Raw genomic sequence first — 15,595 nt, 5'->3', positions numbered from 1 at the left:
TGGCAGCTCATCCAATACACACACCACACACAGCTTGAAAACTTTGCTCCTCAGATCCCTTTTAAATCTTTGCTCTCTTGACTTAAGCCCATGTGATCTTGTTTTGGAACCACCTAACCTGGGGGGGGAAAGACCCTGGCTGTTCACCTTATCCATACCCCTCATGATTTTACAAATCTACATGAAGTCACCTCTCAATCTTTGACTCTCCAGGGAAATTACCCCCAGCCTCTCCCTGTAGCCCAAATCCTCCAACCCTGGCAAAGTCTTTGTCAATCTTGTCTGAACTCTTTCAAGATTCAGAACATCCTTCCCAGAACAGGGGATTTTGAACTTAAAACAGAATTCCTGAAATGACTTAATCAATGTCCTGTCCAGCCACAATATGATGTCCCAGCTTCTGTATTCAATGCATCGACCAATAAATATAAGTATACCAAACACCACCTTCACTAGTCTGACTATCTGCGACTCTACTTTCAACGAACAATGAATCTGAACTCCATGGTCTCTTTGTTCAGCAACACTGCGAAGGACTTTACCATTAAGTGTATAAATCCTGCCCTGATTTGCCTTTCCAAAATGCAGCACCTCGCATTTGTCTAAATTGAACACCGTCTGCCATTCTTTGCTCCAATGGCCCATCTGATCAAGATCCTGTTGTATTCTGAACTAACATTCTTCGCTGTCCACGACACCTCCAATTTTGGTGTCTTCTGTAAACCCACTGACTATATCTCATATTTACATCCAAGTCATTTATTTGAGGACCGAATATCCATTCCTGCAGCACACTGCTGCTCACACGCCTCCAGTCCGCAAAGCAACCCTCCATCACCACCCTCTGCCTCCTACCTTCAAGCCAGTTTTGTATCCAAATGGCTCGTTCTCCCAACATTCCATGTTATCTAACCTTGCTAACCAGTCTGCTTTGTGGAACATCGTTCAGTGACCATATAGACAACGTCCACAGTCTGCCTTCATCAATCATCTTTGTCACATCTTCAAAAAAACTCAATCAAGTTAGAAAGAGAGAATTACTCACACAAAGTCATGTTGACTATCCTTAATCTTTCCTGGTCTTTCCAAATACATATAAATCCTATCCCTCAGAATCCCTTCCAACAATTTGCCTACCACTGACTTCAGGCTGCCTGTTCTCTTGTTCCCTGGCCTTTCCTTACCACCTTTTTAAAATAACAACACTTGTCTTCCAGCACCTCACCTGTCACAAACGATGATATAAATACCTCAGGGAGGGGCACTGCTTTCCTAGCTTTCCACAAATTTCTGGGATACGCCTGATCAGGACCCAGAGATTTATCCACCTTGATGCCATTTAAGACATCCAGTACCACCTCCTCTGTAACATGGACACTTTTCAAGTTATCACTGTTGTTAACTATCAAGTTCTCCAAACTCTCCAGAAAAGAGTAGCATAGTATCTCTCCCACCTCCTGTTGTTCTACAGATGGCCTTCTTGATCTTTAAGAAGTTGTATTCTTTGTCTGTTTTTTCTTTTATCCTTGATATATTTGTAGAATCGCTTTGGATTCTACTTAAACCATTTCCTAGAGATATTTCATGTTCCCTTTTTGCTCATCTGATTTCCCTTGAGTATATTCCTGTAAAAACATGAACCTGTACTCCCAATTCCTCCGCCTCTGCCATATCCGCTTCCAGGAGAAGCAATTCTACTCCAGGACATCCCAGAAAGGATTCCTATTTCAAGGACTGCATTTCCCTCCCACGTGATCAACAATGCCCTCTAATGCATATCCTCCACTTCCTGTACCTCCACCTTCCCCTCACCCCTCCAACCACAATAAGAATATAATCCACCGGTCCTCACCTGCCACCCCACGAATCTCCAGATACAGCGCATTAACCTCTGAAATTTCCGCTACCTACAGTCAGACCCCACCACCAGGGATATATTTCCCTCCCCAGCCCTTCCACAGAGACCATGGGATATTTGGTGCTGATGTGCTGCCCCACTGATACCTCAGTCACTCACCCTGCCCAATGGTCTAGTGATACTATCGCTAGATGGATAATCCAGACACCCAGATAACGTTCTGGGGCCTAGAATTTGGATCCCGTCACAGCAGACAGTGGAATGTGAATTCAATAAAAATTTGGAAGTAAGAATCTATTAAAGACCATGAATCCATTGTTGATTGTTGCAAAAAAAAAAACCATGAGATTCACTAATATCCTTCATGGAAGGAATCTGCCATCCTTACCTGGTCTGGCCTGCATGTGACTCCAGACCCACAGCAACGTGGTTGAATCTTAACTGCCCTTGAGGCCCAGCCAGTGACACCCTCATCCTGTGAATGAATTAAAAAAGGTCAAGTCTTGTATACAATCATACTATTCTTACAGATAAGTGATCTGTTGGTAATTTGCTTCTCAATTCCCGGCTGACTATTTATTTCTCAGTTCCACCTGTACAACTTGCCTGGATGTACTTCCAGGAATATCCTCCTGAAGCCCAGCCATAATGTTATCCCTCATCAAAACCACCTCACCCCCCTGCTCTGTTGCCCCCTTTCTATCCTTGCTATAGCATCTATACCTTGGAACATTAGGAATTGTTAGGACCAGTAGCTTAAGTCATACCTCTGTAATTGCTGTAATATCCCAGTGCCATTTTCAAAACCATACCCTGAACTCCTCTGCCTGACCTATCAGGCCTCCTGCATTGAAATAAATGCAGTGTAACTGCTCAGTCCTACCTCATTCTGTGCCTTGCCCTTGCCTGCCTTGACTGTTTGACGCCTGAACTATACCAGCCTCAGACTTGGCTCTTTCCTCACTCTTTTGAGTTTACCTCCATTCCTTCACTGGTTTAATGCCTCCTGAATAGCACTAGCAACTCTTCCCTTTCAGTGCAGGTACAATCCATCCTTCTGATGGAGGTCAATTCTACCCCACAAGAGATTCGAATGATCCAACAATGTGAACTCTTCTATTCCTATGTCATTGATACCAATAAACAACAGCCTCCCCTCAAAATGGTTACTCTCCCCTTGAAGAATATTCTCTCCCTCTCTGAGACATTCTTATACAAAAATTACACATTCGAATAATAAACCTTACACTCATTACATCATTATAAAAAGATTACATAACACATGATGGTTTGGGGAGACCTTTTGAGAGAATGTGATGATTCAAAGGAGAATTTTTAAGCAGCAAAAGGGATTGATCTGGAATGCAATACTCACAATGCGAATATCCAGGTCCTGATGTACTGAGTAATTCAGAGTTTGGCAGAACATTTACTGAGATTACCATCTGAATGTCCACCTGTAATATCCTGTAATACAAGTTTATAAAATCTGTCACTCTCAGTTCAAGTTAGAAACCCACACCATCCCCTCCTCCTGGCGCAGGATTACTGTACATAGTTACAACAGGTCATCAAGAAGGGGAATGGAATGTTTTGTTTAGAGGGTTTTCAGTATGAGAGTTTGGAGTATATACCTGAGAGTAACATGAGGAAGTGGTGGTGAGACCACCATATCTGGAGTAAAGTGAGCAGTTTTGGTCCCTTTAGATACGGAAATGTGTCACTTTATTGGAGGCATTTCAGGAAAGATTCACGAGTAGAAAGTCCGGACTGCAGATGCTGGAGATCAGAGCTGAAAAATGTGTTGCAGGAAAAGCGCAGCAGGTCAGGCAGCATCCAAGCAGAAGGAGAATCAACGTTTTGGGCATAAGCTGAAGAAGGGCTTATGCCCGAAACATTGATTCTCCTGCTCCTTGGATGCTGCCTGACCTGCTGTGCTTTTCCAGCAACACATTTTTCAGCAGGGAAGATTCACTGGGATGATCCCTGGTTTGGATGGATTATCTTTTAAATAAAGGCTGAACAGGTTGGGACTCTACTCACTGGATTTTGGAGAAAGAGAGGTGATCTCATTGAGACAGATGGGATTCTTAAGGGGTTTGACAGGATAAATACTGAGTGGATGTTTCCGAGTGTTAATACTGAAAAGGGAGTCTGGAAACAGATTCTGGGTCAGTCGCGGAATCAAGGGTTCTGCTTCAGATTCGTCAAGTTTAAGGCGACACAGAGGCGGGTAAGGGGTTTCAGTCGCAATGGAGCTGGGGTGAGGTGGAGACAAACAATGTTTAAGAGATTGGAATTCCCTGGTGTTTGGGATTGTGTAGATGTCTGATCAGAAGGTCACCTTGGGGTCAAATATAACAGCAATATTGTGAAGAACATATTTCTGCCTCAGACAGTTACCAGGGAGAGGGAGAGGCTCAGCAGTAAGAGAAAGGAATTTGGAATAACAACTGAAGGCAATGGGTTTAACCGTGACAATGTTTCACTGGAGGAAACTGCAGCTAATCGAGTAGTGGGAATGTGATAAGCAGTTTGGTAACTGAGTAACAGTGGAGTAATGGAGAGGGATGATGGGGAGGGAGAGCTGGGCAGTGTCAGTGTACATGTGAAACCTAACATGGTGCTTTTTCACAATGTCAACTCCTGGCAGTATGTAGGTGAGATAGAGGAGAGAGCAAGGATAGATACTGGAGGGACACCAAATGCAAGGAATTCAGAAAGGAAAGAGAGAGTGGAAATGGAGCAGGATTTTCCAAAAACCGTGAGGTCAAAAGGAGGTTTTTCAAAGAAGGGGAGAGAAGGGCATAACCAGAAAAGACAGACCGACAGAACAAGATCTGTGAATCGGTGAGGAGGAGGAGGAGACAGAGTGTTGGAAAGTCTGTGATTTAGCGAGCGTTGGGTAAATTGTTAAGATGAGCTCTGATAAGGCTTAACAAGAGACTGGAGAAAGATGTAGGTTTAGGACAAAAACCAGGAACACCACGTGAGGCAGTTTGGCTCAGTGGGCTAGTGGGAGGGAGGGAAGCAGCAGATCGGATTATCTCAGTCTTAGTGACAGAGAAACTCCATGTGCCCCTCACTCGTTGTTGGAGGGGAGGATGGAGGAGACAGGATGATGGACAGTGTTTTACAAGAAACAAAACCAGGGTTAGTGATATTTAAAATGAGTGAACAAACCTGATGTATTTAGCTTTTATCCAGAATATTAAAACAAACGACTGAAGTCCTGGTTCGAATCCCGTCTTGGCAGATGGTAGAATCTGAATTCACGAGAAATAACTGGAATTAGGAATCTCCTGATCTCCATGGAATCATTGTCAATGGTGAAAAAAATCCTGCCAACCTGACAGCAGCCCATCCAGCTATTCATTGTACTAATCACTGCCAAGTCTCAACACAGGAATGAAACTGAATGGACCATGTGGCATCTAACAAGGCACCAGAAATTGCAATCACAGAATCAGCCCTCTCAATGCTGCAACGTCCTCCTCACTAACATCTAGTTTTTGGTGCCAAAACGTGGAGAGCTGTACCTCAGACTAGTCAAGAAGCAGCCTGACATAGTCATATTCACGGAATCATCCCTTACAGACAATGACCAGACACCACCATCACCATCCCGAGATATCGAGAGTGTGGTGCTGAAAAAGCACAACAGGTCAGGCAGCATCAGAGGAGCAGGAGAATCGACGTTTTGAGCCTCAGCCCTTCATCAGCCTGACCTGCTGCGCTTTTCCAGCACCAGACTCTTGACTCTGACCTCCGCATCTGCAGTCTTCAATTTCTCCTAAAATCTCTGGATATGTCCTGTCCCACCGGCAGGACAGACCAGACAGAGGTGGTGGCACAGTGGTGTACAGACAGGGAGGATTCGCCCTGGGAGTCTCATGGCTCCTGCTGATTACCACGTACTGTCCTCCCTTGGCTGATGAATCAGTTCTCCTTCGTGTTGAACAACATTTGGAGGAAGCACTGAGGCAATAAAATGGTGTCAAACGTACTCTGGGTACAGGATTTCAATGTCCACAATCGAGACTAGCTCTGCAACAGAATTACTGACTGAGCTGGCCAGGTCCTAAAGGACATAGCTGCTCAACTGAGTCTGCAGCGGGTGGTGAGGGAACCAACAAGAGGGAAAAAAACATACTTGATCTCATTGTTATGAATTGACCAGCTGCAGATACGCCTGGCCATACAGTATCGGTAAGAACGACCATCACATGTTCCTTTTGGAGACAATGCCTTGCCTTAAAGTTGAGAAAACCTCCACTGTGTTGAGTGGCACCATCACAGTTCTAAATGAGACAGACTTCAAAGAGATGTAGGATCTCAAACAGGGTATCTATGAGGCACTGTGGGACATCAACAGCAGCAGAACTGTACTCCAGCACAATCTGTAATCTCATGGGGTTGTAAATCCTGCTCTCACCCATCACAATGGACAGTAAAGGAGGGCATGCCATGAGCAGCACCAGGCAGACCGAAAAATGAAGTGCTAATCTGGTGAAGCTATCAAACAGAATTACCTGCATATCAAACAGCATCAGCAGCAAGCAACAGAGCTAAGTGATCCAACATCCAATGGAACAGATCGGAGCTCTGCAGTTCTGCCACACCCAGTTGTGAACGATGATGGACAATTAAACAACTCACTGATGGAAGCATCACAGATATCCCCACCTTTACTGATGGAGGGGCCTCACACATCCATTCACCAGATAAGATGACAGCATTTGCAGCAATCTGCATCCAGAAGTGCAAAGTGGGATGATCCATCTCAGCCTTCTCCAGTGGTTTCCAACATCACAGATGTGAGTTTTAAGCCAGTTCGATTCAGTTTGAATAACATCAAGAAATGGTTAAGTCGTGCAAAGGTTACAGGCCCTGCCAATATTCTGGCAATAATACTGATGGCTTGTGCTCCAGAACTTGCCACCAACCGAGCCACGTACCGCTCCAGCACTGGCATCTACCAAAAATGCGAAACATTGCCCAGGGATGTTCAACACAAAAACACAGGGCAATCCAACCCAGGCAATTTCCATCTATCAGTCCACACTCGATCAGCAGTAAAGTGATGGAAGTAGTCATCAACAGGGCTACCAAGCAGCAGCTGCTCAACAACAGCCAGCTGAGCGACACTCACTTTAGGCTCCACCAGGGCCACTCAGCTCCCGATTGTGTCACCGCCTGATTCACAACCTGACAACCAGCTGAATCCCAGAGGTGAGGTGAGGGTGATAGCTCAGTCCCACTCCAAGATCACTATTTCTAGCTGATTTCACCCTTGTCTCAGCTCATATACTTTCATCCACATTGTGTTATCTCTAGACTTCATTATCCAAACTCACTCCCTGGCCAGCTTCCCACATTCAACCTCCCTTTAATCTCAAGAACATCTAAATATCTGCTTGTTGATTCATCAAAAGTCTCCTATTCATAAGCAACAACATAGAGTCATAGAGATGTACAGCATGGAAACAGACCCTTCGGTCCAACCCGTCCATGCCAACCAGATATCCCAACCCAATCTAGTCTCACCTGCCAGCATGTGGCCAATATCCCTCAATTTAAATTTCTCACACTTGATTTAATTCCTGGCTGTGATAATCCCTAGCCTCCTGCACCACACACCCTTTGAGACCTCGACAACCCATTTTCTTTGAGACTCCCAACCATTTGTTAATTCATTACTTCATCTGTGTGGCTGTTTCTACAGTTACTGAAGCAGCATGGTCTGAAATTCGCAGCCAAAATCTCACAGGTCTGCTTTCCACCTTTAAGACATCCCTCAAAACCTGCTTTTAGTCACCTGACCTAATATCTCCATCTCTGGCCTTATGTCTAAAGTTCTCAATAGTATTTTTGTGAAATTATAAGCATGATAATAAAAATACAAACTGTTGTTGATTTGACATTATTTTCAAATCATCACTGTTGCTGTAATGAATACTCTGTAATGTCTCTTACCCAACCACATTGTCGGAGCACCTTCACCACACAAACTGCAGCTGTACAAGAAAGTCAAACATCACCCTCTCCACAGGCAACAGGGTTTTGGCATTAATCACTGGTATCTGTGGAAGGAGAAACACAGTTGATGTTTCATGGAGTGCAAAATGGATTTACAGGGAATGAAAATGGTGCAGAATTTGATAATCAGAAATGGAAGGAAAATACATTTGCTTATTGGAGAAAAGAATTCTTGACTGTCAAAAATATTCAAGAAAAAAGTAATCTGATAATAGAGCAGCGCATGGTCAGGGGCTGGGCCACAGTGAAAAACTCATTTGCAAAGGTCTATAAAAGTAATAATACAGTAGTAAACAGACCAAAAATACACCCATGGTTCGAGACTGAGGAAGCTAGATATTGACAAAGTGGTGATGAGGGAGCCCAGAGGTGAATCAGAGCAGTATGGGCTGCTATGATCACAATGACTCTATACCAGAGAAAGGCTGCACATGCGCCTGGCTGCACCTTGCCCCCTACAAAGATGGCGGCTCCGCACGTGTCCAGTGAATCGTTGTCCCGAATAAAGATGGCGGCGCTCACTCAGGCCCGCAGCCGCGCTGAGGCAATTCCCCATTTACTGCAAACACGGGACTGGGACGTTCAAATTTGTATTTTCCGATGCGCACAATTTGTTTGTAAAACCTCTCCGCTCATATCAACACAGTTTTTCTCCGCTTCCCTGTTTATTTCTTTCCTTACCGTATCCTTTCTCTCCACAACTTCCCGAGCATTCATTACAGCGACTCTGCGCCGCGCGCGAGGGTGATCACATGGTTTAGTTTAGCTCCGCCCTTCATTCACGTTGATTGGTTGGAGGACTAACATCCCGCTCGGTCCCCCAGCTCCGCCCACCGTCCTTTCATTGGTCCGGTGCTGACATCAATCACCCGGGTCCCTTTGTTGGCTAGAGCATGCGCAGTGTGTCCTGCTTTAGCTGATATGTTGGGTAATGTGATGGGAGAGTTTGCTGAGGGGAAGAATTCCCTTTGTGTGAGCTCTGCAGTAGATTTCCTTTATTCATGGAGGGAATTGCCTTCCTACTCATGACTGTATAGCTGTGATTGATGAATCAATGCCACCTGAATCAGTACATAAACACCACTTTTTCACATCTGAGATCTTTAGCACATTGTATCACGCTCTTCTTTGGAAACAAAAAAAACATGAAACGGAGACTCAAGGAATCGGAGCAGGAGTAGGACATTCATCCCCTTCAGCTTGTTCCCCCATTCTATCAGATCATGGCTGGGCCAACCCAGACCTCAACACCTCTTTTGTGCTTGATCCGCATAGCCCTCAACTGCTCAATATTTCAAAAATCTATCTGCCCTCTTTTAAAATAATTTGTGATTGAATCATAGATTCCCTACTGTGTGGAAACAAACAGGCCCTTCAGCCCAACAAGCCAGAATAACCCACCGAAGAGTAACCCAACCATTCCCCTCCCACATTTAACTTTCACAATTGTTTGGGCGAGAAAATTCTACCCATTCACTGAGAGAAAAAATTCTTTACTTTTTCTAAAATGTATGTTCCCTTCGTAATATCCCCTGGTTTGAGACTTCACTGGTGCTCGAAGATCTAGTCAACATCTACCCTGTCAAGCTCCTCAGAATCTTGTTTCCATAAGATCACCCCTGCTCATCTATTCTTGATAGGTCAACCCTTTTGTCCTCAAAGCAGCTAAGTGAATCTTTTTTGAATGGTCTCCGATGTTACTTTATCCTTTATTAAATATGGGAGCTAACATTGTATACAGTACTCCAAGTGAGGACTCAGCAACAGCCAGTGTGGTTAACCAATCCTCAGTCCATGCTAATACATTACCCCGATACCATGAGCTCCTAAATTGTGCAATTAACTTTTATGTAGCACCTTATCATTTACATTTTTAAAATCCAAATACGGAACATCATTGGATTGCCCTTTGTCAGCCCTGCTTGTTATCTCCTCAATGAACTGTCGTAAATTTGTCAAATATAGTTTCTCTTTCACAAAACCCAGTCTACCATGTTTAATGATAAGCTTTTCCAAATGTCCTGCAATTTTTTCTTTAAGACTCGACTCTGTAGATTCTTTCAGTAGATTTGCTAAGTATCATTCCCCTCTCTTAAATCCATGCGGACTCTGTCCAATCCTGTCACTGTTCAGTAAGAAACTTGACTGTACTCCAATATAGTTAGTAAATGTATCTGTATTTATTTTTAAAAATTGATTACTTATAAATGCTGGACCCATGCAATATCAATGAATTAGTGACTCTGAATTTGGGTTATAATGTTTTTTTTGTTAATTCCTTTTCGTACTGTGTTATGCAGACAGCACCAAGTGATCACTGTTAATTGTGAGTAACTTTGAAAATAATATATTTTAAAAATGACATCCCAAAATGCTGCCTCATTATTATGCAAGGAGGATTTTGCATTCTATAGTTTGCAGATAAAATTGAACAGATTTTTGCTGCAATTTGGCCAGACTGCAGGTTACACCAAAGTGATAACTCTGTTGTCAAATTCTTACTTGACACTGCCCAAGACGATACTGATGGGACTTCACTTTGCCATTCTTGTTCACCAGCTTTATTTCCAGGTTTAATCGTATAATCATTCTAGAGCTTGTAATTTTAGACAACTTCTCTTTTAGGTACATATGTAAATATCATACTGAAATGTTGCATGAATGGTACCAAATCTGAAATTAGTCTCTAATCTGATAGTAACATGCTCTGACCCTTCTGCATATGGATTGGCATAAGTTATGCCAGTTATTTTTCTGAAGCCTGTGATTCCTGATGAAGGGCTTATGCCCGAAACATCAACTCTCCTGCTTCTCGGATGCTGCCTGACTTGCTGTGCTTTTCCAGCATGACACTTTTCGACTCTGATGTCCAGCTTCTTTGGTCGTCACTTTCTCCTTTTATCAACAAAAATTATTCTTGGTTAAATCTTCTCAAAGTGCAATAGGAATCAATTCATGAAATTCATATATCTCACATTTACCTTTACTATGTGAAGGCTACGACATTACTAAATTATTGTTAATAATTGAAACCGTGCTGACAAACCTGTGCAATATCAGTGCCTCAGCTTTAGAGTTTTTCTCGATATCACGCAGCTGCAGTATTTTGTTTTGCACTCAGCTATATGTTGTTCTCACTTGTTTCTTTGTGAAAGATTACAAAATTAATTTGGATGAATGAACTTATGATTTCTTTCACCAATGTTGGGAGAAACAAAAGTTCAGTATTTCAAGTCTGATATGTAAAATAAACTGATAATCAGTAGAAAGGGTTTAAGATGGATATGGAACAAATGCTGGCAAATGGGACTAGATTAATTTTGGATATCTGGTCAGCATGGGCAAGTTGGACTGAAGGGTCTGATTTTGTGTTGTACAACTGTGACTTCATTCTCTCAATTATTCAAGAAGTTAAATACTTCGATGAGGAAAAGGAGAATTTACGCAGAGAATGCACTTGCAATGATGATTGAGGTATGTCAAACTCACATTGTTTCATGACCTTTTCCTCTGGTTTCTTCAATGAACAAACTTGTTTTATTATCTGAATAACTATGGATCATGTGATTTGTTTCGCACAAAATATTTCATTAGGATGTGGTGAACTATTCAGAAGTGTTCATGTTTAAAATTTAGGCAGCGTGATTGTTAAGCAAGAAAAGGTTAGCATTTTACTCCCACTGAATCATTGCTCTATATAAGGTAACAAGCTTTTTGTCTGTTCTGGGCACTGAATATATGGAAGTCAATTCTGAAGGAAAAAATCCTCGTCGGTAATGTTCCCACCTATGTGGAGTAATTGCTTCTGGTCACTCTTCAGGTTATAGAGGCTCGGAAAGAAATGAGTTGGCCAAAGTTAGCAACATCATTCAGATGGACTATGCTCATTGGGGAAACTTGCAAGATCTGTAGAAGAAACACATGTTTCAGAGTGTATGCAATAAACCGGAACATTGTTTTTTTTCAGAGTTTGGGACCCGACTGGAGCAGCAATGAAGCTTGTATTGTTTTTTAAATTTCTGAGCTTGCCAAATTATTGTTGGTAAATGCAGGTGACTTTATCAAAGCACATTTCACACTCTCCAGCCAGGAATTTGATCCCAATTCTGTCAGTCCATCCATTCCTATGGATTACAGGAATTTTAGATGTGAGCATTTCATTTAACTATTTGAATTGAATACTTCAGTGGTTACGTCCTCTTGGATTCTTAATTTCAAATTACTCAGTGATTTTCTGTCCCCCCTGAATTTGCCAAGCACTGGGCAGTTCTGTAATATTCCAAATATTTACAATAGATGCATTCACACTATTGAAGGCAACCTGGCAGATTTGAATACCATTCAGGTAGTCAACACCAATACATAAAGCTACTTATGAATTGCTTACTGTACACCAACAACGCAAGCCAAGTATTAGTGAAACCACAGATTGTTTCCCATGGATTCCCAAATCTAAACAGTGCATTCCAGATATGCTCACTATCACCATCTGGGAGCAGTCTCCCAAAGTGCTCCCAGAATTTAGAAAGTGCACACACTGTCCTCCAAAGCTAACTCTGCTGTCACAGGCTTCACTCTTATTGTATACAATGACATTTATTGTCCAGTTCTTTAACGTGACAAATGATTTTATAAGTAATTTATAAAATACTTTAAATCCTGAAGAAATGTGATGTCAGCCCTTTGTAGAAGTGAATGGAAAGTGTGATGTTTGCTTGACCTTTGGCTCTATGTATCAGACTGAACCGAACCTTTAGCAAGATGTGGGATGGTTCCCACCCACTGTTTAAAAAAGCAAAGATTCCTCGCAATACTGCTGAACTTTAATCTGGTGAGAAAAAGTGAATAGAATGAAATTAGCAACTAAAACGTTTTAGAGAAAATATTGGACTTAAATTAATAGGCATAGACAAAGTCAACAGAGGTTTATGAAATAGGAATCATATTTGAGCAAAATTATAGAGAAGGTATCAACGCAATACGATTGGAAAATCAGAAAGATTTTTTTGATAAATCCCCAAGCATTTTGTGCAAATTCGAATTCTGTGGGACTGGGGCTAATATATGATCATGGTTTTAGAATGAGAGAGCTGACAGGAAACAGTGAGTAGGAACAAAACAATGTTTTTTGAATGGAAGGCTTGGAGGATATAACAAGGATCGAGATTTGGCATCTAGCTACTCCTAATACACATCATATTTTTTGGTTGAGGGGCTCAATTGCAATATTCCCAAGACCACTGACAGCACTAAATGATGTCAGCTTGTGAGTGGATGAGGAGGATGTAAAAATGGTTCCAAGGTGATTGAGACAAGTGGAGTGACTGGGCAAATACCTGGCAGATGGAGAGCAATGGCAGAGATGACAGGTTATGTACTTTGATGGGATCAATTGAATGGCAGCCCATCATTTGAAAAGTGATTGGTTGAAAATTTTGAGCAATAAATGAACTTATGCTGCATTTTAGTTTTCTTCTGCCCAACCTTCCGAGTCCATGTAGGGCAGTGAGTTCTGAACACAGAAGTCAATACTGGGAATGGCAATGGCACGCTGTATAGAGTGAACATAGACCCAGAAAGTGGGGAGCTGTAACAGTGAAAAGAATCTGGATCTCCTTGTTTCCCAGTCACTGAAAGCAATATTGCAGGAGCAGAAAGCAGGTAGGCAGATAAATGGTGTATTCACCTTCATTCCAGGGGGATTTAGAATACTGGAGTAAGGCTCATTTACTGCAACTGTAAAAGGGTGGGACCCCATCTCGAACATTGTGCAGTGTTGTGTGCAGTTTTGGTGTCCTTACCTAATAAAGGGCAAATATGACATTGAGGGTGTGCAGTGAAGGATGACCAGACTGATCTCTGGGATGACAGGTTAGTTGTGGGAGCAGAGTTTGGGGTGACTCGGACTGTAAACAACGGGCTTTAGGAAAATGGGTGGAGATCTCTGTGATATATAAAACTCTGACAGAGTGTGACGGATTTGAAGCAGAGATGATATTTCACTTTATAGAAAATGGTTCAGGAATCGCATTGCAGTCAAATCATACTTAATAAACAAGCCGAAGGCCCATCATGTTTAAACATATTTTAGGATATGAACATTGTGTGGGGAAAACTGCATTGAGGAAATGTTCCGCCATGAATTAGCATGGGGAAAGCTCAATGTGCTGAATGACCTCCTCCTCTCCCGATGTGTCTGTGCAGTCTGTGGGAAAGCTCTGTAAATGTTGTCACAAGCTCTCAGATGTTAGGAAGGATGTCCATGCAGGGTCAACAGGACTGTGTTTCCCATTCACTTTTCTGATAACGAGGTTGATGCCGGATGATCTGTCAGGTTTTATCCTTTAAGACATCAGGGAAGTTTGATACTATTGCGTGTCTCACTTGGCCGATTCAGAGACCATGTCTGTGTGTCTGGAGTCACTTTTCGGCCAGACCAGGAAAGCACGGGAGATTAACTTCCTGAAAGTACATTGGGGAAGGAGATCGATGTTTACAATCAACATTGGACACTATTACTGACACCAGATTTTAGGTCTCGATATTTTATTAATTATTCTTAACTTCCACCAGCTGCCAGAGCATTGGCCTGGTCTGGATTCGTAATCCAATGTTATGTCCACTACAGCACCATGTCCACATGGGGACCGATCAGAAACCACACTGACCTGATCATTTTGGTGCTACTTTCCCAACAATTTGACAGTCGAGATGGGACTGAGGGTGTGGTAATTGGTCAGATTGTAATTATTCTCCTATTCAGGGACTGGACATAGTTGAGTAATTTTCCTCATTGCCAGGGAGATGTCAGAGTTAGAGATGGAATGAAACGTCTTCCACATGGGCACGGCTTGTTGTGCAGCACAAGTCTTCAGTCCTATTGCAGTAATGGAGTAAGGGTCCATTGCCTTTGTCGTATCTGTCGTGTTCAGCTGTTTCCTCATGAACGTACAGCGAATCGAATTGATTGAAGGCTGGCGTCTGTGATTCTACAGGAATCATGATGAGTGTGAGTTGGACCATCAACTCAACAAGTCTGGCTGAGGATAGTGCAGACACCGCATCATTGACTTTTTTCAATGACGTACAGGGCTGTTCAGATATTTAGGATGAGGATATTTGTGGAGTCCTCTCCTCCTGCAAATTGTTTAATCATTCATCGACATTTATGTTTGGATTTGGCAGGACGACAGAGCTTAGATCTGATCTGTTAGTCTTAGGATCATTTCCCCTCTCCATCAGACATTAGTTCCGCTGGTCGGAATATAACCAGTTAAGTGTGGTAGCTTTATTGGGTTGTCACCAGGTTTAGGTCCACGTGATTTAGACCCTGGCATGTTCAGCCACACTCATCACTGAACCATGGATCGGCTGATGCTAATGGTAGACTGATGAATTATCGTCGGGAAAATATTACATATTGTCATTGAATACAATTTTGTTTCTGCTGCTGCTGTGGTCTACAGCATCAAATAATAACCCAGTTTGAGTTGCAATATCTACAATTCAATTCTACTGACTTTCCCCCAGTTCACACCGAGACCCATTCACCCATCAGCCCTGTATTCTCTACCTAACCTGGTTTCTGATGCGGTAACACTTGCATTGTCACATTGTCATTCTGCTGAGGGCCTCTCCCTGGTGTCACGCCTCTAATTTGTTACTTTAACTCAATCCATTTAAAGTAATGATCTAAAT

General features: G+C 42.5%; 1 long non-coding RNA gene across 8 annotated transcripts in view; it reads right to left on the bottom strand.

Annotated features, from left to right (window-relative positions):
* The window catches only part of LOC148135062 (uncharacterized), a 71,133-nt gene extending 62,492 nt beyond the window's left edge, over positions 1-8,641 (bottom strand). For 7 of the 8 annotated variants that reach the window (XR_015755412.1, XR_015755414.1, XR_015755416.1 and 4 more), the window contains exons 1-5: positions 8,579-8,641; positions 7,835-7,941; positions 5,042-5,124; positions 3,234-3,325; positions 2,247-2,333 (exon numbers count right to left, since the gene is read on the bottom strand). This is a non-coding gene — a long non-coding RNA (uncharacterized LOC148135062). Of the gene's footprint in view, positions 1-2,246; positions 2,334-3,233; positions 3,326-5,041; positions 5,125-7,834; positions 7,942-8,196; positions 8,296-8,578 lie in introns of those variants that run through there. The other variant, XR_015755409.1, reaches the window with a different exon arrangement.
* Positions 8,642-15,595: the final 6,954 nt, after the last annotated feature.

Source organism: Chiloscyllium plagiosum, unplaced genomic scaffold (genome assembly GCF_037043375.1).
Source record: "Chiloscyllium plagiosum isolate Xiang-an unplaced genomic scaffold, Cpla_swu_hap1 HiC_scaffold_51, whole genome shotgun sequence".
Lineage (NCBI taxonomy): Eukaryota > Metazoa > Chordata > Chondrichthyes > Orectolobiformes > Hemiscylliidae > Chiloscyllium > Chiloscyllium plagiosum.
Note: the sequence above shows the minus strand (reverse complement) of the source record. Positions and strands in the feature narration are given on the sequence as shown.